We start from the raw sequence: 27,845 nt of genomic DNA, 5'->3' as shown, positions 1-27,845 counted from the left end.
TGATGCCACTTTTTAATTCAAAAGCTAGACTACTGCTTCTGAGACCACAGCTCATAAGTGTGTTCCCGTGATGCACAGGGCTCAGGACCAAGGGTCTTCAGGCTCAGCTGCATGCCACACACCCACTGGAAGCAATAAATGTGCTATTTGCGGGGCCGGGGAGGAGCGGTGGTGATCACCTCAAGTGTGGTGCCCATACATACAGTGGGGCAGTTTGGGTCTGCAGAGAGAATATGGTAACCGTATCGGTACAGATGTGAACTTAGCTCAAGAGTTTATACATGAAGTAGTGAGGTGTTAGCCTGAGGGAGCCTCAGGCCGGCCACTGGAACCTTCTCTTGTGATTGCAATCTGTGTTTTCTTCAGAGGCAGACATGGACAGCGCTTAAATCACTGGCAATAAGGAACATATTTCTGGAGCAGAAGGTACCCCAGTAAGCCAGCACTGCCAAGGGACACTCAGCCCTAAGGAGCAGGCCCAGCTTGAGCCTGTGAGGCCTCTCATGCCTGGGGCTGAGTCTTAATGAGATACAAACATGAGGTCAAATCAGGCTTCCTGTTTGCCCGCACAAAAGTGGAGTCTGTGTTTGATGCTAGAATCCCAGCTGGGGTTTTGGTGACAGATCCAGGGTCCCTCATTTGGAAACAATATGATGCAACGTCAAAAGTTGCTTTCATCTATAATTGCAATGAGCCATTTCAAAAAATTGTGAGGAAACACACAGTTGGCTAACTCTTGGGTGCAATGAAGCACCTTTGCATCTGAACTGGCCCTGCCTTTTCGTGATTATAAAAGAACTGGGAAATATCACAACCCACATCTCTGAGTGCCAAGTAGAAAAGGGTGGCCTTGGAGGTGCACTGGTTGGTTTGACCACTTGACACAAACCTAGATACGTCTGGGTAGAGAGAATCTTAATTGAGAAAATGCCTTGGTAAGATTGGCCTGCAGGCAAGTCTATGGGGCAGTTACTTGGTTAATGATCAATGGGGATGGGTTTGTATTTATCACAACGCTTCTCAGGAGACATTACCCCATTAACATAAAGATTTCTCCTTTCACGTTAAATTTCTTCTCTAGTTTACATATTAGGTACATTGGGTACATTTTTATTAAACTTCTGTTCCTTAGACATAAAAGATTCAGTCTGGGGTTATTCAATATGTACATGCAATATTAACTGGGAAGATAAGACAGAAACCCATGAAAAGTATGGGGAGGTGCCCCCCAGGATTCCCGAGGCATGGCCAATAATCTGATGACCCTTTTGAGTTTTAGTACTTCTTTCTTCCTGTTTGAATTCTAATGATGTGAAAGTTTACTTATGCAAATTTAAGCCATTTTAATTTAGCTCTTTTTCTTAAGCAGCAAATACAAACTATGTGCTGGATTTTTGACTCTGTTTGTGGCAAGGAAAACATTTGTTCTCTCATTTAATAATCATCTCTTGCCTCGGTATGAGAGATAACTAGGACTGTAAATCCATCATTGTAACTGTTTGCTGAGAAGAGAGAACCCAGGCCTCCCTTTAGCCTCAATAGGACAGCGGTTGTCAGTGTGTCTGGGTAAGGTCTGATTCAGACAGGGCCTTCAAAGTTCATTTTATGCATACACCCCCCCCCCAATCAAGCTCAAATGCCTGTGATGCTGAAATATATGAATGGTTGCTTCTCCAGAGTCTACTGATTTAAAAGGCACCACAAGAACTATGACATAAGAACTAAGGTTGAGTTGACACTAAAGACAAGTTGCTGCATTTTTTAAAGATTTCTTTCTTTCTTTCTCTCCTTAAAGATTTATTTATTTTATGTATATGAGTACACTGTAGCTGTCTTCAGACACACCAGAAGTAGAGCATCAGAGCCCATTACACATGGTTGTGAGCCACCATGTGGTTGCTGGGAGTTGAACTCAAGTCCTCTGGAAGAGCTCTTAGCTCAGTCAGTGCTCTTAGCAGCTGAGCCATCCCTCCAGCCTGATTTCTTTATTTTTACTTTGTGCTTTCCGGGTGTTTGGTCCATCATGTTCATGCAGTTCGCTCAGGGGCCAGAGGGGGCATCAGATCCCTTGGAACGGGAGTTATAGTTGGTTGTGAGCCACTGTGTGGGTACTGGGAATCAAATTTAGGTCCTCTGGAAAAGCAGCCAGTGCTCTTAACCAGTGAGCCATCTCTTTAGGCTCCTAATGCCGGATCTTGAGGCTAAGCTTTCTGAGCAAAGGTCTATATTAAAGTCTTTAATATTAAAGTCTACCTGATCTGGAGTGTTCCCTTTTTGGAGTTCCAGATGCTGAGGCAAAGAGGTCACATGTGACACAGCCTGCTGGAAAGCAGCTTCTACTGGAGGTGCCATTTGTTCTTCCTCATCTTTCTCCCTGCTGCCTTCCTCCTCCCCCTCATCCCCTGTCAGTGCCCTCCCTCCTCCCCCATCCCCTGTCAGTGCCTTCCCTCCTCCACACAGCTCCTCTCCCTGCTTTCCTGGCATGTGTCTGTCTCTCTTTTGCTCTGCCTTAGGAGCTTTTCCTCCCTCTCACAGCCCCCTTTCTAGTTTCATCTCACATACATGCACATGTACATGCACACACCACATACATACACACATACCATACATACCATACATGCACACATACCATACACACACATATCACAGACACCACACATATATACACATGTACAAATACATACTACACATACATACAGACCAGTACAAATGCATACCACACATACATACAGACCAGACACACACACACATACAACACATACACATACATACACCCCACATGTACATACATACACTACACATACACACACAAAGACACACACCACATACACTCATCACACATGTATATACACATGCTTAGAGAGAGACACACATAGCACACACACAAAGACATACACACTACACACAGACAAACATGCACAGATATACACACATACATAGATACATATATATACACACAGAAAGAGACATATACACAGACACCTCACACTACACATGCAAGCACACATACACCACATAGTTACCCACAAACCTAAACACACACCTCACACAAAGACACACACACACATACACCCACAGACACACATGCCATATACACAGACATATGAACATCTACAGAAACCATATACTCAGACACACACACATATACACACACAGACAGACAGACAGACAGACAGACAGATACACACTGACACACACACAGAGACAGACATACACACTGCAAACACAGACATACATACACACAGAGACACACACCCACACCACACACATACCACACACTCAAACAGACACACACACATATATACACACACACACACATATATAAATGTAAACTGAGATTCTACACTAGAGAACATATTTTTTTGTCTTTCTGAAGCTGACTTACTTTGCTTAGCATAATGATTCCCGGTTCCATCCAGTTTCCTGAAAATGCCGTGATTTCATTTTTCCTTACAGCTGAATAAAGTCCCACTCTGTATACACACTGCATTTTCTTTTTTCTACTCATTTGTTGATGGAATCTAGGCCAGTTTCATTTCCTGGTTATTATGAATGGTGTACCTATAACGTGGGTGTGCGAGCATCTCTGGTGTTGACTAAGAGCCTGTGAGGGAGTGTGATGGCTTTGTCATGCAGCTCATATTTCTTACCACTTCCCAGCAAGCTTGTCCAGTAAGAGTCATGGAGATTTTTTTTCAGGTTTTCTGTCCAGCAGGCTTTGTGCATGCCATAGGCTTCAGCTGAATGAGTGAGTGAGTGAGTGAGTGAGTGAGTGAGTGAGTGAGTGAGTGAGTGAGTGAATGAAGAAAGTAGTTCGTGCCTTAGGCTTCGGCTGAATGAATGAATGAATGAATGGGGAGTGTGGTTCATAGTATCGAAATCACATCTTGGAGGTTTTGGAGCTGGGAGGAGGGAAAGCTGGCTAACCCTTGTCACGCTGGAGTTCACACACAGGAATCCACCTACTTACCCCCAAATACAACCCTGGTATGTGGGGCGTCCTCAGTGTTCTGGAATCTGGCCAGAAACAAAGAGCCTGCAGGGAAAGGCAGTGTAGGTCCCCAAGGGTGGGCGGAGGCAGTGGCTGAATTCATGAGCCCAGAGAAGGTGCCCATTCCCCAGACTGTCACATAGTAACAAGTGCTGGTGTTAACAGTTGTTTTTTGTTTGTTTTTGTTTGGTTTGGTTTGGTTTGGTTTGGTTTGGTTTGGGTTTAGTTTTGGAGATAGGGTCTCACTATGTAGCTCTGGCGGGCCTGGAACTTGCTATGTAAACCAGGCTGGCCTTGAACTCACAGAGATCTACCTGCCTCTGCCTCCTAAGTGTTGGGGTTAAAGGCATGGACCACCATGCCCAGCTAGAGGGTGGTGTTTATTTTAACAGGTAAACATGGGAAAGAAGTGTGACATTTGGGGTGAACCAGTTCTAGATGGGAGAGAAGATGAATGTCACCCTATGGTATTCCGGATATTTATACATCCTCTTAGCTTAATATCTCTGCCAGAGGTGCGAAGCACTTTCTAAGTATGTATAGACACTGTGATAAGTTAACCAACCATAGCTGGAGATCAGACCCAGTAGGTGGACAAACACTGGGAACACTGCTCACAAAGGACATAATCAGAGCTTTTTCTTGCCACAAGTCAGTGGGTCAGCTCATCATGGCCTATATGCACTATTTCTGGGTGGTATATAGTGCCCATACAGGTCTATTTACCTGTACCTGGTTGCACCATCTCTATCAGAGAGATGGTATTCTTCTTACGAATTTGGGGTGTTTTTAGCCCCAAGTGACTATAACAGCAGCTTCATATCCTGACAGTCAACCATTCCCATTCAAAATAAATGAACTAAGGGTTACTCTGGTCACACAGAGCTCGGTGTGACAGAGCTGAGAGTCCTTAGGATCTTATCAGAGTCACAACTCTAATCCTGTTTTTCCATGGCAGTCATTACTGAGAGAGCTCAGATGCAGAGCCAGGGCCCCAGGGAATCTCAGCCTTTCTGCAGACCAGGTCCTGTCAGACTCTTCCTCAGGCTGGCAGTCTCTCTGGAGACTCCATGAGGAGCCTCATTAACCCTGCTGTCCAGATGAGGACCAGGGCCAGTGCAATGGCAGATCTAGATAGCAGTAGCCCTAAGGCACCTGGTGTCTTGATATGGACGATCCTTTGCCAATGCCATGAAGAGAAAGGTCCAGGATGCACCAGGAGGAGAAAGATGGGTAAATAGCTCCTTAGTTCTTAGCCAACCTCAAGACCTCCTGAGATCCCATCACAGAATGACTTCCAGAGAACCCCTTAGCTTTTGTCCCCAAGCTGACATCCTGGAGTAAAGCCAATGGCCTGGGGGAGCCAGGGCATAGCTGTGGGTGGATAAAGTGCTACCATTACCATCAGGAAGCTTAGCTGAGGGACACAGGCAGGAAAACAATGACTTTATTAATCACCAGGTCTGGTTGCCAAGTATTGCCCAAATCGCACAGAACCCACAGAGACAAAAAACTCCTGTATGCTTGGGAGAGCATTTTTCTTCCTCTTCTTTCTCTTCTCTGTTCACCACATCTCATAAGCTGGACCCTCTGCTGCTCCAGGCTCTGTCCTCACAGGGACCAGTCTCCCTGGGACTGTTCCAAAGACTCACGGCCCACAATCCCCACTATCCAAGGAGCAGCAGGAATGTCTTAGCCCCCTCTTCCCACCCCGCCCTCTTTCTGATCTCTGATCTCTTCCTTCCAGGGGAGCACCCCCTATCTCTGAAGACATCTGAGCTACGTGAGCGCCTTTGCCCTGTCTACTTCAATGAAGAATGTGCAGTGGACCGGGCCCAGGGGAGAGCCTTCTGGAAAGGAAGGCGCCAACTAAGTATAGCTTGGAGGGTGGCCACAGCTGGCCCGGGGTAACAAGCCTGGAGCAGGGAAAACCCCGGAGCAGGAAGCACTCGAGCCCAAGGCTCCTGCTTCTGCCCACCCCTAATGACTGTCTATGGCCAAGAGTGGAGTGGAAACTTTGTGCTTAGAGACTGGGGGCCTCTGAGCCTCTTTCTGGACTCTACCATGACGAGGTTAGGTGGCTCCTAACTGAGAAACCCAGGGTGGGCACAGAAGAGCAAGGATTTCTTCCGTGTGAAGGCGAAGCAACCCCAGGTCCTCACCCCACTTGTCTAGGCTGAGGATGGCTGGCTATCCCCCTCACTAGTATTCAGGCTGCTTCCTGCTCCTTCAAAGTTCCTAATCCCTCCATTTACTTCTTCACCAAAGAACCAGGAAGGCCTGGAGGGAGAAATAACTAGAAAATCAGGGGGTGAGGTTGGATGTCTGGAACTGAACCAAATGCACCCCAGTCAGCCTGGCCAGGCCCTCTACTTATCTAACCCTCAAGCACCCTGTGATGGTGAGCTTTCATTGTCAGCTTGAGGGAAAAGAAGAAGAAGAAGACGAAGAAGACGAAGAAGACGAAGAAGACGAAGAAGACGAAGAAGACGAAGAAGACGAAGAAGACGAAGAAGACGAAGAAGACGAAGAAGACGAAGAAGACGAAGAAGAAGAAGAAGAAGAAGAAGAAGAAGAAGAAGAAGAAGAAGAAGAAGAAGAAGAAGAAGAAGAAGAAGAAGAAGAAGAAGGGAAGGAAGGAAGGAAGGAAGGAAGGAAGGAAGAAAGAAAGAAAGAAAGAAAGAAAGAAAGAAAGAAAGAAAGAAAGAAAGAAAGAAAGAAAGAAAGAAAGAAAGCAAGCAAGCAAGCTCAGAGGAGTTACCTAGGTCGGGTTGAAAACCCAGCTCACCACGGGTGGCACCACATACTGACAGGAACCCTGGGTGTGTAAGAACAGAGCAAGGAGGGATCCAAGTGCTTACGCCTGTGCTCTAGACCATGAATGCGATGCCTTGGCTTTCCTGCAATGATGGACTATAACCTGGGGTTGTAAGCCAGAGAAACCCTTTCTCCCCCAAGTTGTTGTCAGGATATCTTACCATAACATGAATGAAACTAGGACATGCCCCAAATGTCAACAATTAACACCAATGTTAACTGAGGTAACTGATTCGTTTTGGAATGCAGCAGCAGGATGTGGTGGGAGAAGGGCGCCTTGGCGGGCCCATGCTGAGGCATCCCACCCCCCAGGAGTATCAGCCATGGGACAGGTCTAGTACAAAATGAAGTTTATTTAGGTTATGGGCTGTGGGGAAGGGAGTGGAGGCAGGGAAAGAAAGAGGACAGAAAGAGAGAGGAGAAAGAAGGGAAGAGGCCATCCAGGAACATGTGGAGAGAGAGAGATGAGGAGAGGGGGGGAAGGGAAGGAAGAAGAGAGGAAGGGGAGGGGGGAGGGGAGGAGGGGAGGTAGAGAGGCCTAACAGTCTTGTTAGGGGAGCCAGGCTTGTACCTGGCTGTTGCTAAGTAACTGTTGGGCAGGGCCTAGAAGAAATGATAACAGCAACCACACCAAGTAAGCAGAGTTGGAACCTGATGCCGACATGTTTGCATGGGACCACAGCTGTCCCAGCACTTCCTTTCTACTGCCATACTAGGTCTTGCCTCCTTCACCTCCCTTTGTGTGTCTTAGTCTCTAACTCCTGTTCTTTCTCTTCCTCCCTTTGTCTGTCTTAGTCTCTAATGCCTATTCTTTCTCTTCCTCTTCACAGCTTCTTTCCCCTAGCTCCCCACCCTTCCAGCATCCTCATGTACCTGCAAATATGGTCACTCGACCTGTAACTGCCAGCCCAAGTCCCCTAACTCTTAGATCCATCTTTGTGTCCCCAGGACTTCACCATGGATCTCTGCTGACTCAATGAGATTTTAGAGGTCTGTGTGGCTGAGAAGCCTCCAAAATCCTTCAGTTATGATTCTAAGTCATGGCAAGAACAAGAAAGAGGTAAATAGAGAACACGTTAGTTCTCTCTCTTCCAACCTCAGCATCTCATGAAATCACACCATGAAACAGCTGCCAGGAAGTCTCACATCTTCACAGAGTTGAAGGGGAGCTGACCTGTGGAGGTGGCTGAAGCATCAGATAGATTCCCTTCCAGTCCTGACCTTAGTTAACCTTGCGACCTCATCCGCTGACACAAAAGACACTCTCTTTTATTTAAGACAGTCTTATAGAGCCCAGGCTAGCCCTAAACCTGCTATATAAATAAAGATGACCTTAAAATCCGAATCTTCCTGCCTTTGCCTCTCAAGGGCTTAGATTCATGTGCCACCATGCCCAGTAAGATGTGGCCTTTTTGTTGTTGTCCCACTGAGTAAACCTGATTCCTGACCAAAGTCTCTATCCACAGAAGACTAACTTCCAAACAATATTAGAAAGGACTCAAAGCTTTGCCACCCAGATGGCCTCTTCTGAAGAGAGCTGGCTCCTCCAGCAGCGTATGCCATAGCCTATGTTGGTGCAGGTGTTGGAGAAGTTGAAGGTGGTGAGGGTGAGAGAGACCAGGAAAGCAATGGCTCTGACCCAATAATATTGTTGCCAATGCTTTCCTGTTTGTAAAGGAAACCAGCAATCAAAGAGCTCTCTACCTGTCCATCTTCCTTCTTCCTCTCTCCAGCCCCTTCCTCTCCCCAGGTCACCTCTTCTCTGTAGCTGGTTGTATGACCTCAGACTCTAGGCTAACCCTGTGTGTTTTCACTGACCCCTTCTCTCTGTCTACCATGTGTGTGCATGGGGCTCACAGATACCCAGTTCTTCCTTTATCCTACCTGGTGATCACCCACCTGTTCGCTCCTTCCCCTTCCATGATCATGAGACTACCAGGGCTCCTGCCTCAGCTTCTGACTATTCTCCTTGTCCCTTGTCTCCCCCAGTGTAGTCCATCCCTGATGACAGGGGACCTTCTGCACTCTCTTCTGTTATGTCCTTGAGGAATAGCCTCCTTTCTCCTCCTTTAGACTAATAGCCCTCTCCGTGCAGAAAACAGTCATGCCCACTGAAATATGCTCCACAGTGGATAGATGGATTGGCTTGATTGCCCCTGTGCTCAACCCTATAAATAGACAGTCAGAGATGAATAGGTATTGGTGGCTTTTCTCATAGCTATGACCAAGTTTCTGACTAGTGCAACTTATGGAGGGATTTACTTGGGCTCAGTCCATCTTGGTAAGGAAGATATGGTGGCAGGGTCAGGAGGCGACTGGTCACAGCTCACTTTCTAGTTCTGGGTCTCTCTCCAACTCTTCTCCTGTACCTTCCTCAGATTCATGGCTTACACACACAATATACATGTTCCTAAATATATGAATACTGGAACAGGGACAGGAGTAGTTAAAACTCAAAATATCTCTCCCTCTTACCCATTTCCTAGGTCTAGGCAAATCATTCTGCATTTTCGCTTTCTTGCATGAAAATGGGAGCCTTAGCGTGTTTTCCTTACGAGCCTGGAGGCTCTAATGAAGCAAATGTGAACGGGCCAGAACAGAGCTCAGGCTGTGGGGCTGCCCAGTGGATACTGGATTGTTGTTGAAGCTTTATTAGGGTAAATTTTATTAAGTTGCTGTTCACAAAACTTTCTTAAACTACTTATTTGGGGGGATTTCTTTTACATTTAGTAGGGAGAGGCATACCAAGCACGTAAGAACTTTTAAAGGTTTTGTCTTCTGGGGTTTCACATTGTTCTTTTGCTCTGTCTCCTTCATCCCGCACTATTTTATGAAAACTCCATATTTCGTAAGTAAAATCATCTTGTGTTTGCAGTGCCGTTTCAAGTCATCCGGCCGCCAACTCATATCACTCTGCTGTCTCTCTGTGACACCAGTGAGGTTTCAGGAAACACATACTGACTGGCTGTATAAGAATCATATCTGACAGCTATTGGATGGATCACAGGGCCCCAATGGAGGAGCTAGAGAAAGTACCCAAGGAGCTAAAGGGGTCTGCAACCCCATAGGTGGATCATTATTATGAACTAACCAGTACCCCGGAGCTCTTGACTCTAGCTGCATATGTATCGAAAGATGGCCTAGTCGGCCATCACTGGAAAGAGAGGCCCATTGGACTTGCCAACTTTATATACCCCAGTACAGGGGAACTCCAGGGCCAAAAAGTGGGAGTGGGTGGGTAGGGGAGTGGGGGGGGAGGGTATGGGGGACTTTTGGGAGAGCATTGGAAATGTAAATGAGGAAAATACCTAATAAAAAAAAGAATCATATCTGAGACAACATCTGAACTCCAGCTCGCATTAAACTGGGTGCCTGAGGTCTCCATTTTGACTTTGTTTTGTTTCAACAGTGCTGACCCTTCAGAGGGTTTCCACAACGCAACACACAGATCCTGGGCTGTTCTCACCGAGGGTCAGAGTCCCATTCCCAGTGTGCATCCCTCGGGTTACAATGTCAAGTAAATGTTGCTTCAGGGGAGCCGAAGTCCTCAGTCCTCTCTGCCGTCCTCCATGGCATCCCTGCAGAACCAAGAACAGACACTCAGGCTGCTACAAACATCTAATCATGTGACCCGAAAGCTTTCCCCCTCCCCAAAGCCTTGATACCCTTCAATACGACTTCACAGACTACTGGCCCCTGATGTGTTATTTGAGAGCTACAAGATTCAGATTGTTAATTGTAAAAGAAAATCCCAAGCACCCCCAAAGATAAGCACACTATGTCCAAAGGGACAACCTAAACTCTCAGTGAATATGTTTTTAATGAGTGGCTGTAGGGTGCTCAGCATAAGGACAAACAGTATTTGAAACTTCAGTAAATATTCATTACCATTATAATTGTGTCCAAATATTTCTGAGCTCTGCTGTGAACCAGACCATGCAGAAGCCCAAGGGTCTGCAAAGACGTTCACTTCTCATGGGCTCCAAATGGGTTAGAATTCTGAGAGCATTTGCTACGGACCAAGTCCACTCCACAGGATTTAGAATGGGGACAGCTTTTGCACAGAAACCCTCTTGAAACTGACCCATGCATTGTGTGCTCCAGGCATCCGTCTCTGAGGAACTTAGCCTCTCTTCAGGTCTATCAGAAGACTCAGGTGGGGATTGTGGAAAATGCCAGGCCTGCCTGGTTTATCATGGAAGGTGTCCCTTGCTAAAGGCAGGTGGAAGCTGGGGGAGGGAGGTGACCTGTAAAATGAGGAACCAAGGAGTGAACTCTGGGGAGTTAGTAGGTGAAGCAGAACTTCTATCTATTTGGTCACAGAGGAAAGAGTCAGAAAAGTGAGCAATTTCCAGGATATTTGGAAATGGTCTGGCTTAAGGTTATTCCTGTGAAATAATTTAAGCAATAAAAATCTAAGTCTCTTCAGAGAAGACTATTTCCTTTGATCCATTTTGCAAATGGCATCTCTAAGAGCAGAAGAGGCAACCTGTCCTGTGCTGCTTTCTTTGGGCTTCCTGATTTGCATCAAGGGTGCCCTTCAATAAAGAACATCCTAGTCTGATGAGACGGCTCAGTTACTCAAGTGCTTACCTCGCAAGTGTGGAGGCCTGAGTTTGATCTCCAACTCCATATGGAAAGAAATAAGTCTGGGCATGGTGGCATGTTTGTAGTCCCAGCACTGGGGAGATGAGTCAGGAGGGCTCACTGGTTGGCCAGTCTAGCCTACCAGGCAAGCTCTAGGCCAGTGAAAGATAAAGATGCTGTCTCCAAAAATAAATTGGACTGGGAAACGACACTTGAGGCTGATCTCTACCCTCCATGTGCACATGTACACACATGAACACACACTTACATTAGATGATAAGTAAGGCAGGTTTCTGACAGGTATTGGAGCCACTGTCGTGAGTCAGACTCAGTCCCTGCCTTCAAGGCAGCACACAAGAAAGCATAAACTTTCCACCATAGGTGATGAGGTTATACCCTCACCACAGCAACAGAAGAGGCATAAGGGATGACATTTGTAAGTAGAGCAATGAGGGCATGTCTGCCTCCTTCCTGCAGCAGCCTGCTCTGAAACCAGGGAGGAAACCTCCTACATTGTCCCACCAGGCATCTTCCGTCAGGAACCAAGGAACTGAATGGAAGGTTATAGGCATCGGGACCCGTGGGACCTTGTATGTAAGGGCAATAACTTCTGTTTTTACTTTAAGGAACATGAGGACTGTTACAGGTCTGAATGATGGACTGGGGTGGAGTGGGGTGGAGTGGGGTGGAGTGCGATGCAGAGACAAAGGGGAACAGAGAGATGACTGTGGAAACTTAGGTGACAGTCTAGGGGAAAGATGAAGTGTTTTAAACGAGGACATGGCAGTGGCGAGCTGGAGAGACAAGCTGCATGCTAGACATATGTCTAATGCTGGACATTGGAAGGGAAGGTGGGGTAGAGAGGAGTCAAGGATGACACCCAGTGTTTTGTCCTGAGAAACAGAAAGGATGGAGTTGCACCAACTTGAATGAAGACAACTAGATTTGATAAGGCAAATTGAAGAGGAAGTCTACCAGAAGTCCCAGATTGAAGAAGAGGTCTATCAGAAGTCCCAGATTGAAGAAGAGGTCTACCAGAAGTCCCAGATTGAAGAAGAGGTCTACCAGAAGTCCCAGATTGAAGAAGAGGTCTACCAGAAGTCCCAGATTGAAGAAGAGGTCTACCAGAAGTCCCAGATTGAAGAAGAGGTCTACCAGAAGTCCCAGATTGAAGAAGAGGTCTACCAGAAGTCCCAGATTGAAGAAGAGGTCTACCAGAAGTCCCAGATTGAAGAAGAGGTCTACCAGAAGTCCCAGATTGAAGAAGAGGTCTACCAGAAGTCCCAGATTGAAGAAGAGGTCTACCAGAAGTCCCAGATTGAAGAAGAGGTCTACCAGAAGTCCCAGATTGAAGAAGAGGTCTACCAGAAGTCCCATTCCAGACACAGGCTTATCAGACCTTGACACTTCAGAAGCCAATGAGAAAAGGGTCTCAGAAGAAAGCTCAGGCAGAAAAGTGCTTGCCATGTGAGCATGGGACCCTAGTTTGATTCTTAGCACTAGCCACACTGTAATCCCAGTCCTGGAGAGGCAGAGACAAAAGGATCCTCAGGACTTAATGGAGGACTGAACTAACCCTGGGTTTCAATGAAAGACCCTGCCTCAAAGAGCAAGGTGAACAGAACCTGAGGAGAGACACTTGAGGTAGACTTTTGGCCTCTACATGTACTGGACATACACATGCAGGTGTGAGTGTGTAGGATGGGTGGCCACAGACAGTCTGTATCATGTCTGTGGATGGTTCTCACATCAACGCTTACCTTTCTGACAGCACCCACCATGCCTGTGGGAATAGCATGTGTGACCAACTTCCCAGTTAAGTCTTAAGCCCCACCTACAGTAACTCACCTCCTCTTCTGTGCATGGTCCCCCTTCCTTGCATGTGGACTCAGAGCCAGGCTGAGGCTCTTCTCTCTGTGGACCACATCTGGTAATGAGCTTGCCTCTGGGAATTTCACAACCCAAGCTTATGAGTGGTTATTTACATGGGAGGACACGGAGAGTGTGGGACAATGGACACATTTATAAACATTAAAAGGATTTGTGCACGGGTTTTAGGAGGCTTTCCATCGCTGTCCTGCAGGTCACCCTGCACTGTCTACAGGTCTCTACAGTGAACAAGAGAATAGGTGTGAACAATGAAACATTACACTGAACTTTGACCGCCACTCTACCAAACGCCCAGAGGCAGACATGGGTAAGGAAATTGATTTGTCCATGGTGAGAAATGAGGAGAGAGAGAGAGAGAGAGAGAGAGAGAGAGAGAGAGAGAGAGAGAGAGAGAGAAATAGTTCAAGTCTGTCTCCCCAACTTGCTTAAGGCAGTGTTGTAATTTATAGAAAAAAATTGAAACCGAAGTCAGAATGTTTATATCTTGGCAAGAATAAAGATATTTTTTTAAATGAGGCTTTTGTACTTTTCCCTTTGGCTGTCAGACCACGGGAACAGTGAACCCCCAGAATGTAGAATGGCCCCAAGGAGCCAGGCAGTGGTGGTGCACGCCTTTAATCCCAGCACTTGGGAGGCAGAGGCAGGTGGATTTCTGAGTTTGAGGCCAGCCTGGTCTACAGAGTGAGTTCCAGGACAGCCAGGGCTACACAGAGAAACCCTGTCTTGAAAAACCAAAAAAAAAAAAAAAGAATGGCCCCAAGGATCCCATACTGGAAGAAGATAGGCTGATACCTGGTGCCATCCAGAGAGACACTTGTCTCTCAACAGGAGATTTTTATATAATTTTGACAGCTTTTCTGACCATCTTGTGTGAGAGATCAGAACTGAGACAATATTGGTGGGCAAGACCACACACCTTGGCCAGGACTGCTTAGCAATGCATGTTTCTTGCTTTCTATCTGGATCAGGACCCTGAAGATGGATTGGAAAAATGTGATTTAGATTTTACTCTCAACTTGACATAACATAAAATCACCTGGGAAGAGTCTGGATGAGGGACAGTCTAGGATCCATATATTGGATTGGCTTGTAGGCATGTCTGTGGATGGGCCTTGTCTTAATTAAGATAATGTATATAAGAGTTCCCAGTCCACTATGGGAGACATCATTCTCTAGGTAGGGAGTCCCAAACAGTAGAAGAGTACATACACTGAGCTGAGCACAAGCCAGCAAATGAACATGCATGTTTCCGTTTCTTTCTACTTTGACTATGGACTCTCAATTTCCCCACAACAGAGGACTATGGCCTGAAATTGTAAACTGATGCAAACCCTTAAACTGCTTTTCACGGGAATATTTTGTCACAGGAACAAAAATGAAACTACAGCGGTGAGTCACTGGCCGTCTCTGCTCCTTTGTTCTGATGTGGTCACACTAAACAAATTTCCATTTTCTGCTTTTCAGCATTATGTGTCAATCTCATTGGCCTATTGAGGAAGAGTGATACAGATTTGATTCTTAGGGCTGATGGAGCCCGGGCTCTGACACAAACAACTCTAGTAAAAAGGATGTACGTGTGTGCAGATGATCTGTGAGCCCACATCATCAGAACTGAGAAATAAGTCTCCTGGCACATAGCCCAAGCTTTTCTAGTTCCGCCAGGCTTACTAATTCTTAGGGTCTAGTTACAGGCTGGGGTGGTACGCTGATGGTCTGAGCAATGGGACTCATTTGCCAATGGCCCATCTTTTGTTGACAGGCCTCACTGTGCAGCCGTACCTACCCTGACAATGCTCACAGCTGTCCCTTCTGCAGTACCTGATGCTCATTTTCCTCCACACCAACCTTCAGGGCCATCTTAGTTCAGCACCATCCTGGAAATGGATAAAGGGCACTTCATGACCCTCTCTTCCTGCAACCTGCTAACATGCTAGGGCTACATCTCTGCAAGGAGCATGCTTATGGAATGTTGTGGTTTTTAAAAAGCTTTATTTATTTATTCTATGTAAGTACACTGTAGCTGTCTTCAGACACACCAGAAGAGGGCGTCAGATCTCATTACAGATGGTTGTGAGCCACCATGTGGTTGCTGTGATTTGAACTCAGGACCTCCAGAAGAGCAGTCAGTGCTGTTAACCACTGAGCCATCTCTCTAGCCCGCTTATGGAATGTTTTGTTAATTAACTGCCACCCTGTTGCCCAACTGCTGACTGTGTGTGAGTCAGGATACTAAGTACAACTGAAGAGTTTTAAAACTTCACCGATGGCACACTGGATAGATAGCTCAGTTGCTTTGATAAAAAGCTAAGCATATGGAACATGTTTGTACTCTCAGCTCTAAAGAGACCAGGACAGACAGATCCCTAGGACTTGGGACAGACAGATCCCTAGGACTTGCTAGCCTAATCAAGCAAGCTGCAGGTTCTGGGGTGGGGGACGGGCACGGTGGACAGCTCCTGAGGAACAACATCCAAGGTTGACTTCTGGTTCTCACACACACAAGGCACGCTGGTGCACATATACACACATGAGCAGGCATCAGAAATAAGATAAAACTCACCACTGGGGCTACAGATGTAGCCTCACGGGTACAGTTCTTGCCTAGCATGTCCAAGGCTCTGGCTTTGATCCCCAGTACCACACAAACTGGGTGTGTGCACATGCCTGGAATCTTAGCACTCAGGAGGTAGAGGCAGGAGGATCATAAGTTCAAGGTTATCCTTAGTTATGCAGTGAGTTTGAGGCTACCCAAGCTGTTTGAAACCTAGCTCAAACCCAAACAATAATAAAGCCTACAGCCCTATGTCATCAGAGGATTAGTAGATTATCTGACCAGTTCTGGATCTTGAGATGCTGACAGATCTGTGGCTTAAATTCCCAAAGCCTGAGAGGCGGCATGACCCACTATTCTGGCCAGGGTGCCTTTGGTGGCTGCTTATTTCTGCTAAGAAAAGCCTGCAGACCTAGACAGCCCAAAGTGAAGGTAAACCTGCTGTGGCCGTCCCTGCCTCATCCGCTCTGCTCGTATCTAAAGGTCATCGTACTGAGGAACTTTCCGAACTGCCGCTGGTGGTTGAAGGTGAAGGTCACAGAAGACCAAAGGCATCGTGCTGCTGCTTAAGATGACATCGAGAAGGCTCTGCCTCTCGCTGAATGAGAGCTGTCGAGGACAACATGAGAACCTGCCATCCTGTCCGGGCCCTGCGCCATCTGTAACAAAGACAGTGGCACCACCAAGGCACTCCCTGGTAATTCTCCGCTTTGTGTAAGCAAGCCCAGCATTTGAAACTCACTCCTGGGGTGTATGACCCAAGTCTGCTTCCCTCAAGAGTAACTCTAACCCTCCCATGCACAAGATGATGAATGAGGCCTTAGCAGAACCACAGAACCATGGAAATCCCAGAGCCACAAAGAGGCCCCCAAGCAGTCACTGTGAATAAGAACCTGCTGAGCTACCTGGGAACCCTGTTGAAGCTCAGTCTACAGGCAAAGCCTACTCAAGGGACACCAGGCTACACCAAGCTGGAAGCCACAAACCCTGGGTGAGGAACATGAAGGCAGCCAACCAAATCAGATGCGGGGGTTGCACACAAGGGAGCTACAAGCAAGAAGCCTGTGGAGAATTAGGTGTCAAGGGAAGAAACCTTTAGGGGGAAAAGCTGCAGAAACCAAGAAACCTGAAGCAGAAAGGAAAGCTATGGCAGTAGAAAAGCCACCTGCCGCCTGAACTAGTGAAATCTGCCCCATTCTATTAATGAACTAGAGACAGCCTGTTTGCCTGGAAACCTCAAAAAGAAGCAGGGAGAGGGGGAGGGGCAGGTATGCTGCGATCAGCGATGGACTGGTAGGATCTTAATAAGCCACCCATAATTTGATTTGGTGTGACTATTTTACTAGGATTGTTTTAGATATCTGTGATGGTATTTGCTTGTTATGCAGTTGAGACGGGACTTATGAATTCTAGGCTAGCCTGGGCTACATAGTGAGCTCCTGTCTCAAGAAACAAGAGCTAGACACTTTGGCAAACAGTTTTAATCCCAGCATTTGGGAGGTAGAGGCAGGCAGAACAATGTGAGTTCCAAACCAGCTTGGTCTACAGAGAGAGTTCCAGGACAGCCAGGGTTCAGATCCACTGAGAAACAAACAAACAAAAAACAAACAACCAATCAAACAAACAAACAGATGAAATAAAATAAAAATCCAACCAAAGTATTGATTTAAATGTATTTTAAAATTCTTTTTGCTTTGCTTTGCTTTGTTTGTTTGTTTGTTTGTTTTGCTTCTTGTTTCTTGTTTTTGTTTGTTTGTGTTTTAGAGGCAGGCTTTCTCTGTAGAGCGGGCTGGCCGCTGGCACCGGAGTGCTGGGGGTTAAAGGCATGTGCCACCACTACTCAGCTAAAAATTCATATTTATGTTAAAGAGTAAGAGAAGAGAAGCAGCCTTTCCTACTTGGGCCCGGCAGAATGGCTCCCGAAAAGAAGGGCCGTTCTGCCATCAACGTGGTGGTGACCCAAGAATACACCATCAACATTCACAAGCGTATCCATGGAGTGGGCTTCAGGAAGCGTGCTCCTCCGGCACTCAGAGAAATTCAGAAGTTTGCCATGAAGGAAATGGGGACACCAGATGTGCGCATTGCCACCAGGCTCAATAAAGCCGTCTGGGCCAAGGGAATAAGGAACGTTCCATATCGCATCCGAGTACGCTTGCCCAGAAAACGTCACGAGGATGAGGATTCCCCAAACAAGCTCTACATGCTGGTAACTTACGTGCCTGTTACCACATTTAAAAATCTACAGACGGTCAATGTGGATGAGAACTAACCTGCTCACATCAAATAAAGTTGAACTGCCAAAAAAAAAAAAAAAAAAAAAAAGGGAAGAGAAGCAAGACCAGGTACCTCAGAACATCACTCAACAGACACGGAAGATTTCCTGAGCCACACAGAACCCTTTCTTCATTTCACAATGCCACAGCTAAAGAAAAAACACACTCATAAATATAATCTCCGTTATGGGTATTTGCTCCATTGCTTTCTGAAGTCTAGCACTAGACAGTCAATGAAAAAAAAAATTAAAACCAGTCAACTTGTAGCATTTGCCAATTCCTGTGGTGTGAAAACTCCCCGAGTTGCCTGACTGCCAACCATCAACACAGGTAGCCACTGACCTGGGAACAGATAAACAACTTCGCACTGTTATTTTCCCGCCCTACAATAGACTCGGGCAGCCTCGAGAGCCACAGGAATGCAAGTACGGGAAGGTCAAGGGGCGCAAGGCTTGGCAGACGCCAGCTCTTTTATCTCCACCTCTCTGGAAAGGAGGAGCCGGGAGATGATTGACAGGGGTGGGCGGAGTCGAGGGGGAGGGTAATAACATTGTTTTGCTTTGTTCACATCTGTTTTTCTTGACTTGGGGTGTTATTACATGGTTATTGTTCATTTTGCGGGAATTTGCCTATCTGCAGAAACTTTAACTGTGTGTGGTTTCAGATGTATATTACACGTAGATATAAAAGTGTGTTTATAAAAGCCAACAGAGGAAAGACTTCAACATTATGAAGCGACCTCCTCTTGTCCTCCTGAACTCATAAGTCTTTCCCTGAAGTGGGAGTGTCTCGCTCCAATGCCAAGCTTCCGTGGCTAAAGAGGGAAGGAACGCCAGGTAACAGAATGGCAGAAGGGTTCCAAGGGCTTGGTATTCAATGTCTGTGGCCCACCCAGTCACCACAGGCTAGGAATCTGAGCTGGAATCCAAAGAGAGGAGGAAGCAAAAAAGGAAGCAGGCTGTTTGGGAAACATCTTCTGAGCCTTGCCTATGAGGAATGCCAATCCGAATACTCAGAGGGCAAAAGACCCATTCTCTCTCAGCCTCCTAAAGAGGAAGTCCTGTGACTATCCCCCAAACCTCACAATTCTTGAGACCAAGGCTGAATCAAGCAAAGAAAAAAGCCACCCAACCCAACCTCTCCTCTCTCCACACCCCACCCTGAAGACCGGTATGCCTCTGCCAGGTAGGCGGTGCCAGAAAGAGCCCAGAATGTTCCACCAGCCTCTCAGCTCTTATGATCTGGGGGCCCCAGACTGCCAGTCAGTGGTCAAAATTAGCTGTGCTTGAAGAAACAAGAACACTGAAGGCCCCCAGCAGAGGAACACAGAAATGAAGAGAATGAGCCAAAACATTCCTGGTGCCTGCTGAGAGCTGAGGCCACTCACTCAGTCTCTTCTCAGACCTCTCAGCCATCCTCTGCCCTGGGTCTTTCCCTCAGGGGCTGACAGCTGGTCACAGGACTCAGAAGCCCGGCCCCAGAGTGATCCCCTCCTTGGCAATCTCTTTTTGGGTCTCTAGAGCCAGCAGCCAGTTCCTGCATGGTGACAGGAGAGGGAGCCTTCCTCCTTCCCGGAAGGAAGTTGATTGAGGTCTGGAAGAATTGGACCACAGTACAGAGTCCAAGCTAGAGTTCTGAGAGTCAGGAAAGGTAGTAGTCAAAGCTCGGGGGACAGCCTGGCTAGAAGGCTCTGAGGCATGCAGTTAGAAGTAGGATCTCCTGGTTGCGGGCTGGTGACATGTCTCAGTCAGTAACTGGTGCCATAGAAGCACAAGAACCCTGTGAGTCCCTTAGAACACGCTTTACAAGCCAGACATGAAGCATGCAAAAACCACAGGGGCTGGCTCCTGAGGAACAGCCCTCAGGATAGATTTCTAACTACCTCCAAGTACCCACACTCACATGCACACACGCTCGCACATACGTGTGCATGCACACACAAATCCCAGACACATTCTCTCTCTCATACACACACACCACACCACACATACACCACACCACACACACATATACCACACCACACACACACACACACACACACACACAACTGTTGACTGGACTCTAAGCCTTGCCCTCCTCAAATTCAGTATGCTTGTGGCTCAAGCCAACTGTGAGGTGTGTGGCTGCTTAAGGAGTTCCCAGTAATCAAGGGGAAGGAGCAGGGGGAAGGTTCCCAACACACCAGTGACAGAGAGCAAGGCCTGTGTAGCAGTTTTTAAAGCCTCCTGATAGCATCAAGGAGGATATGTGCTCCCTTAATGCCGGCCACAGGGCCACTGAAGTCACGTCAAGGCTCGGGAGGAACTGGCAGGCAGAGGGTCTGGAGTGGCCCCCAGGGAAAATGTCAGCCTTCCACACAGCAGCAGCCCTAGAAGCCTCCCCTTCCTCCCCTTCTCTTCACAGAGCCTGCTCACATTGGCTGGCTCTGCTGCTACCCACACGTCCGTCCTTCCTTCCTCACACCCAGAATGCCGTGTTTTAAAGCTTGGGGTTCAGGCTTCACTAGGGGAGCGCTGATAGTTGGTGCTGCACTGACTGTATAGCTCCCATCTGCCAGTTATAGAAACCGAGGCCTAGCCTGACCCACCACTGAGGCCTGGCCTGGCTGCTGGGGTGCGTCAGGGCTGGGCTATGGCCATTGTGTGAGGAGGCCTACACTACACGCTCATTTCTCCCAGAAAGAGAACCGGGGTCACAGAATGAACTGCAGCTAGGACGATGTCAGAAAGTCACCTAATCGCCGTGCACCTCCCCTGGAAAGAACACAGAGAACCTACAAAAGCCAATGGTTCCGAGAACTTGCCTCAGACTCTTCTAAGGCCTACGGCCATCCTGAGAGAAGAAACCAGAAACTTTGAACCAGCTCTGGAAGGAAAGGATTGTCAGAATTTGGCTTCCCACAGTGAGCTCACCCTACCCCAGACCTAGAGTCACAAGTATTTGAGCTGAAAGGGTCTGAGAAGACTTATGTGGGTAACTTCTAGGCCAATAGCCACAATTCCTTCAAAGTCCGCCAGGGGTACAGGGAACCCAGCTCAGCCAGATAGATAGGACCAAAGCGCCCTCTAGAGGTATGAGCCTGTAACTTCCGTGTTCTCTGTTCTCACCAATGGCCACAAGTCTGGCTGTGTATCTGTTGACTTCTTTATGGCCTGGTCAGACCCAACAGAGACTATTTCTCTCAATTCACAGAAACTAATGTTCAGGAAAGCCAATTTCTCAGTCCCCAAACACCCAGTTTGGCTTCTGTGTTTGTTTTTGTTTTGTTTGCTAGCTTGCTTGCTTATTGAGTCGAAGTCTTACCATATAGCTCTAGCTGGCCTCAAATTCACAAAGATCTCCTGGCCCCTGCCTCTTGAGGGCTGGAATTAAAGGTGTGTGCCATCGTGCCCAACCACAAACCCTCATGCTTAAAAGAAATATTTTTGTTTTGGCACAGTTTTACAGGAACATTGCAAAGTGAGATAGGAGCTTCCCCCATACATCCCCCTCATCCAGGAGCCCTTAGAGTTACCATCCTATTAGCAAGGCCTACTGATTAAAACTGAACCAGCTGTGGACTGGAGAGATGTCTCAGTGGTAGTGAAGTCCCGTCTATTTCACGTCCCATCAGAGAGTGTGTGCCTCCTATATAAGAGGTGTAACCTTTGTCACTGGGTGGCTTGTTTGATTTGTTTGCTTGTTTGTTTCACTATGAAGTTACTGTTTTCCATTTTTAATTCTTTTGTCTGTTTATTTGCTTGCTTGCTTATTTTGAGACAGGGGTCTCTCTATACAGCCTTGGCTGTCCTGGAGCTCACTGTGAAGTGAGTCTATCCCACACAGAAAGAAAGAGGTGGGGGCTAAACCTAGCTTCACCTCCTAGAAGGGATATCAGATATGATATTTGAAATGCTGTTTGTTTCTTTGTGTGTGTGTGTGTGTGTGTGTGTGTGTGTGTGTGTGTGTGTGTGTGATACTGGTTAATGGGTGTGTAAGTGTGTGCAGGTACATGTGCAATATGTGTGCATAGAAGTTGGCTTCCACCATCTACCTTAATCTCATCTCATTTCTCTCTCTCTCTCTCTCTCTCTCTCTCTCTCTCTCTCTCTCTCTCTCTTTAAACAGAGTCCCTTTCTGAGCCTGGAGCTCATCCAGATTAAACTGACCAGCTAATGAGCTTGAGGAATCTGCCTGTCTGGGTTTCTCCAGCCCTGGTGTTACAGACAGGCCCTACTGCACTCTTTTTGTTTGTTTGTTTGTTTTGTTTTAATTGACTTCTTATGTGTGTCAGTGTGTTACCTGCATGTATGTCTGTGTACCACACATGTGCCTAGTGCCAGGGAAGCCAGAAGAGGGTATCAGATCTCCTGGGATGAGGGTTACAGTCAGCTGTGAGCTGCCACAGAGCTGTTGGGAATTGAACCTGGGTTCCCCTGGAAGAGTAGCCTCTTAATCTCTCTCCAGCCCCAATTTTACAAAAACTCTGGGAGCTGAACCCAAGTCTTAGTGTCTGAGCAGCTTCACCCTCTACTCACTTATTGTTTCTTTTGTATCTGTATGGGTTAGTGTATTTATTTTATACTTTAGATTATAATCTAATAGGGTCTTCCTTAGGGCTTCTACTGCTGCGATGAGACACCACAACCAAAAAAGTTGGAAAGGAAAGGGTTTGTTTTGCTCACACTTCCACATCGCTGTACAGTATTGAAGGAAATTAGGACAGGAACTCAAAACGGGACAGGAACCATGAGGCAGGAGCTAATGCAGAGGCCATGGTGGGATACTGCTCACTGGCTTGCTCCTCATGGCTTGTTCAGCCTCTTTCTTAAAGAACCCAGGACCATCAGTCCAGGAATGGCCCTGCCCCGCCCACAATGGGCTGGGACCTTCCCCATCAATCGCTAATTAAGAAAAAGCCCTACAGCTGGATCTTATGGAGGCATTTTCTGGATGGAGGTTCCCTCTTTTGAGCAACTCCAGGCCACCATCAGAATGTCCAAACCAGTCTGCCTCTATACTTGCTGGTGGTCTAAACTCTTTCCCGGTTCGTCCACCCTTGGGACCGGCGGCTTTACAGGCAAGCTGACGCACCCCCATCATGAGGACAAAGACTTGATGATAGTCATAAATTACTGTGTTATTAGATGATAACTCTAGATACCTGAAGTCGGTCATTGATTTTTCAAGCGACATCTAAGGGCCCTAGGTCTTTATAGAATAACAAAAATAGGCCTGGGGAGTTAGCTCAGTCAGTAAAGTGCCTACCTTGCCAAAAAAAAAAAAAAGAAAAAAAGAAAAGGAGAAAAAGAAAAAAGAAAAGAAAAAAGAAAAAAAAAAAAAAAAGGCCAGGTATGGCAATGCACTTATATCTTAGCACTGAGGAGGAAGAAACCGTGATTTCTGGGGCTTATGTTGACTTCTGGCCTCTACTTTCTTGTATACACACACACACCGGAAGAACAAGGGCGGTATTTGCAAACTATTACGTTGGGAGGGAATACCTTGACAGGTCCCTCCCAAAGTATCCCCAAGAGGAATCAGGCCATGCCACAGGCCTAGCATAAAAGGAAGGGGAAAGGAGGCGGGACAGGGACTTGGAAAGAAGTAGAGACATGGAGGGTGGGGAAGAGGACAGAGAAGAACAGGAAGGGAGGGGCTAGGGTAGCTCCTTTTATAGGCCTGGCTCGCACTTGGCAGGTGGCGCTGCAAGCTAGGTAGCTGTTGGGTGGAGCCTAGTGGAATTGCCTGTAGGCGGACACAAACCAACGGTTAAATTGGCCCTCTCTTCCCCGCCCCGCTCTCTTCCGGTTTCCCAACACTACTTCCGGCAGGCCACCTCTCACATTCTCATGGGATTTGTAGTTCAGCCCACCTCCTAGCCTATTGACTGTGGAGAGGGCATTTCTCTTAGGTCACTAGGCCTTACAGAAAAGTCACATTTAGTTTTAAAAAAAAAAAAAATCTGAACTAGTTAGATTCTCATTTCAAATAAGCAACTCTTAGAATATGATACTAACTATGAATTCGAGTAAAATGTAAATACAACTGTTATCTGGCTATTCCCCCCCATACAGAGCCATGAAACTGACCCCAAGACCCCTTGCCCACTAGAGGCACCCCTTTTGTGAGCCAACTTTCCCAAAATTCACTGTAAGATATGCGATGTTTCCTGCCCAGGGGTGGGAAAGGTTGTATTACATCAAGAACTTTTAACATGTTTCTAATTATGTTTTTACACATTTTTGACCATTTACAGAGGAGTTATGAAAAACAACCTGGAAACATTTCATTTTTTCTTTTCTTTTCTTTTCTTTTTTCCTTTTCTTTTCCTGGTTTTTTGAGACAGGGTTTCTCTGTGTAGCACTGGCTGTCCTGGAACTCACTCTGTAGACCAGGCTGGTCTTCTGCAGTTTCACCCTGGTTCTGGATTGTTGCCTACATACGCCCTGACCCAGGCTCTGAATTTCATCTGAGGCAGATGGTAAGTGACCATCAGTGAGCATATTAACAACAGTTCTGTCTTTTTCTTTCCTTTTCTCTTTTTCCAGAGAGAGAGAGAAGAAGAAGAAGAAGAAGAAGAAGAAGAAGAAGAAGAAGAAGAAGAAGAAGAAGAAGAAGAAGAAGAAGAAGAAGAAGAAGAAGAAGAAGAAGAAGAAGAAGAAGAAGAAGAGGGGGAGGGGAGGGGGAGGAGAATATATTTGAGGAAAAGTATGAGTTAATAAATTATTAAAATCATCCAGTCTACAAACGGTAAACAAATCTGGAACAAGGAGGCCACCTGCAGCCTACTCTGGCCTTGTTGAAGCACACAGAAGATTGAAGAGCTCAGAACACCTGGGAAAGGGCAGGGGAGTTTCTGCAGTGTTTTCCTGGGGCTGTCATAACAAATATAACCAGAATACAAAGTCCATGCTGCCAATCAGCACCGTGGGCAGAGGCAGGAATGGAATCTTCAAGCTCTGACTCATTCAGAGAACTGGCCATTGAGACAGGAAGGGCTCAGCATCCTCTGGACCTGCCATCCCCACATCTCCAGCCAACAGACTTTATAGGAAATAGTAAAATCAGTTCTACAGTATAGTCTTTATCCTCTGGTCACAGGGTTAACTGGCTCTGAGCTCTGAAGCTCTGACCTCCTTATCTACTTGTGGTCCCCACAGGTCTCCCTTATTACTGTCTCTCTTTGTGTGCAGCAGGATTTGCATTTTCCCAAGGTCACTGAGCTTTGCATAACTCTTGAATTGCTAAGTCAAAGGCTAACTTAGAACAAACAAACCGGGCTGGAGACTGGTTCAGCGGTTAAGTGCACTGACTGCTCTTCCAAAGGTCCTGAGTTCAAATCCCAGCAACCACATGGTGGCTCACAACCATCTGTAATGAGATCTGATGCCCTCTTCTGGGGTGTCTGAAGACAGCTACAGTATACTTACATATAATAAATAAATCTTTTTAAAAAAACAAAACAAATCATTGGCAAATGTCTGTGCTGAGCCATCAGCGATGTATATGGGCACACTCCTTTACAGTATGAAATACAAATGTACCCTTAAAGAACAGGATCTAAGAGCCCATTCCACTGCCCCTGTTACAACTAGACCACAAACTGGATGATGTAAGACAATAAAAATGTATTCTCACGGTTCTGCAAGCAAGACGTTCAAAAGTAAGTAGTCTGCAGTCCTTCCTGCCCATTCAGAGGGTCCGGGGAGAAATTCTGCTCTTCGGGTCCCAGGTGTTCCTTTGCTTGTGACAATCTAACCCTAGTCACTGCTTCTGTCTCTGAATGGTTTTTCTCCTGTGCTTCTGTGTCATACCTCCCTCTGCATACCATGGTAAAGATGCCTGCTGCTGGACTTTGACCTAAAATACATCAAACAGCATCACGTAACACAGCTTTGCTTAATGTGTCTCTTCCCAGCTTCCGGTTCCTAGCTGAGGGCCTGGTCAGTTTCCCTGGTTGTGTCTATAGGCTAACCATTCCTTGTCCATCACACCGTGAACCGTGAACTTCTGTATATCTGCCCCTAACAGCCTCAAGCCCCAACACAAGACAATGAAAGGCAAGTGAAATATAGCCCCAGTGCTCCAAAACCCTCAAAAAAATTTAAATGAGCTTATCCATGCGAAGTCTAGTGCTAAAAAGTCTAATGCTGAAGAGACAGCAGTTTCCAAGGGTAACATCCATTGCTAACGTCCATCGCTATTCATGGGAGCAACTGTGCCTGACGCCCATACTAGGAAAGGGTCCTCAGCCCCTGCAATGAGAGTCCAGCCACTCCTTTCTATGTTCCCGCCCAAGTGTACCTAGTTCTTCCCCAGTTTTACACAACCTCGGGGGTATCATAGTATATAGGAGATGGAAAGTTAACCAAAAGGAGGCTCCATCTATATAGCGATGGAGAAGTTGTGACTTAGCCATTGTGGAGTTTCCCAGGCTCCTGTTAACAATTCCTCAGCCATGTTCCCATAAGCGATCCCCATAAACTCAGGCTAGACTCAGGGCAAAGAGTTACTTTGGTCTGCGGTTGTTGCCCTACCTGGAGTGACTAGGCATCCGCTCATTTTCCCAGGAGAGGCTAATGCAAGCCTAGAGACGCTCCTGCTGTGCTCTGTAGCTACACTTTGCTGTTCCATGTCCCTGGGCACGCTGTGTGGGCTCTCCTGGCATCCTTCTCCAGGTCAGGTTGTGAGTAACATGCAGTTTGGCCTTTCACCTGTCTTCTTGCTGCTATGCTATGTCCTGGTAGCCACAGAAACTCTAAATCTTGCAAAGAAGGTCTTCTCTCGGGTCCTTAATTACATCTGAAAACACTCAAGTTTTCCACACACATTCACAAGTTGGGATGTCACAATTCAACCCACTTGGGAAAGGTCCACAAGTCCTAACCATGGGCTCAGAGGCCTGAGCTGATAAGAGAGAACCTTGGATGTTGGTCTTAGGGACCCACAGGGTATAGGATTGCTGGCTAACTGAGTTAAGGCTTTAGTAACATTCTAAACAAAAATTGGAGACAGGCAGAGATTTAGTTCCACTACCAACTTAGCTCTCCTGAATAATGCAGGAAAGGAGGCAAGCCACCATGAGGTGAGCAAAGGAAGGCATAGTTAATTCCTGCTGCACATGGAGCCCCTAACTGTTGTCTTGGACACAGAGCCGTTTCTCCTAAGGGGACAACATGAGGGTCTAGCAGTCCTCTGCTTGTGCTTCAGTCACCTGGCCAGTACAAGCTCAGTGACATCCCTGTGACTAGGCATTCACCCTTTTCCCCAGGAGAGGCTAATGCAAGCCTAGCTTTAAACCTTTGTTTAAAGCTGACCCAGTTTATGTTCAGTTGTTGACTTATCAACAGTGAGTCCACAGCCGGCACCACAACTAGGAACAAACTCCCCTAACATTTGTACTTTCCATATTAGAAACACAGTAGCCTCCTTTCTCTCGAAAATATGTCAGCACCAGCCCTAGGGACTGTCTTACACAGTGAGACCTCTAGGAAAGACCCCAAACATGTGAGGAGCCTAGCACCGTTGACCACAAATAGAGAACTCCTATTTATCGAAAGCCCGAATAAGCAACTGGGGGTTGTGGGTGGGGGAGAGAAGGATACCCCATAGTGAAAAGCTGAAAAGGGGGGAGAGCCAAGAAATAGAAACTGAACTACCTTCCCAAATGATGTAGTTAATTTGTAACTGAGCAAATAATATTGAGAAACTAAATGAAAGCAGGGAGAAAAGACCATGGTGTGAGTCTGGC

At 46.8% G+C, this 27,845-nt stretch overlaps 1 pseudogene; it reads left to right on the top strand.

The window, feature by feature from the left end:
• Window positions 1-17,712: 17,712 nt before the first annotated feature.
• Window positions 17,713-18,108, top strand: LOC110302446 (large ribosomal subunit protein eL31 pseudogene; annotated as a pseudogene).
• Window positions 18,109-27,845: the final 9,737 nt, after the last annotated feature.

This window comes from Mus caroli, unplaced genomic scaffold (assembly GCF_978045245.1).
Source record: "Mus caroli unplaced genomic scaffold, Mus_caroli_1 scaffold_11, whole genome shotgun sequence".
NCBI lineage: Eukaryota > Metazoa > Chordata > Mammalia > Rodentia > Muridae > Mus > Mus caroli.
The sequence above is the reverse complement of the archived record's forward strand: the minus strand, read 5'-3'. Positions and strand labels throughout refer to the sequence as shown.